Genomic DNA, 667 nt, shown 5'->3' with positions numbered 1-667 from the left:
ATTTTTGAATAAAATTTAGGTCTATGTCTATTTTCATTTCAAATAATAATAAAAAATAATAATTTAGGAGAAATAAAATAACTAATTAAAAAAGTTAGTTTTGTTAGTGATTGGTAACATTTTTGAATAAAATTTGAGTTAAGTCCATAACTCAACTTAAGTCAATAGTAACACATGTTACCAGTCATAGCCTATATCATCTATTTACTTTCAGGTTTTTCTTGTGATAACTCAGCGATAATTAACTATAACTCAGCCGTCACATGACTTTTCGTTTTCCCGTAAATATTATAACTCAGCCGTAAAGTCATATATATCATCTGTTTACTTTCAGATTGTTTCTTCTGATAACTCAGCCATAACTCACTATAACTCAGCCGTCAAATGACTTTTCGTTTTCCCGTAAATATTATAACTCAGCCGTAAAGTCATATATATCATCTGTTTACTTTCAGATTGTTTCTTCTGATAACTCAGCCATAACTCACTATAACTCAGCCGTCAAATGACTTTTCGTTTTCCCGTAATGATTATAACTCAGCCGTAAAGCGATATTTTGGCGGGAAACCATCAGTTAACCTAATAATAGACATATTTCCATTCTAAATTTAAATTTTGAGTTATAATAATTTTAATATTCAATTGTTGGAGAAATACTTTTAGAAAA

The sequence above is a fragment of the Camelina sativa genome, chromosome 2 (genome assembly GCF_000633955.1).
Source record: "Camelina sativa cultivar DH55 chromosome 2, Cs, whole genome shotgun sequence".
Classification (NCBI taxonomy): Eukaryota; Viridiplantae; Streptophyta; class Magnoliopsida; order Brassicales; family Brassicaceae; genus Camelina; species Camelina sativa.
Note: the sequence above shows the minus strand (reverse complement) of the source record.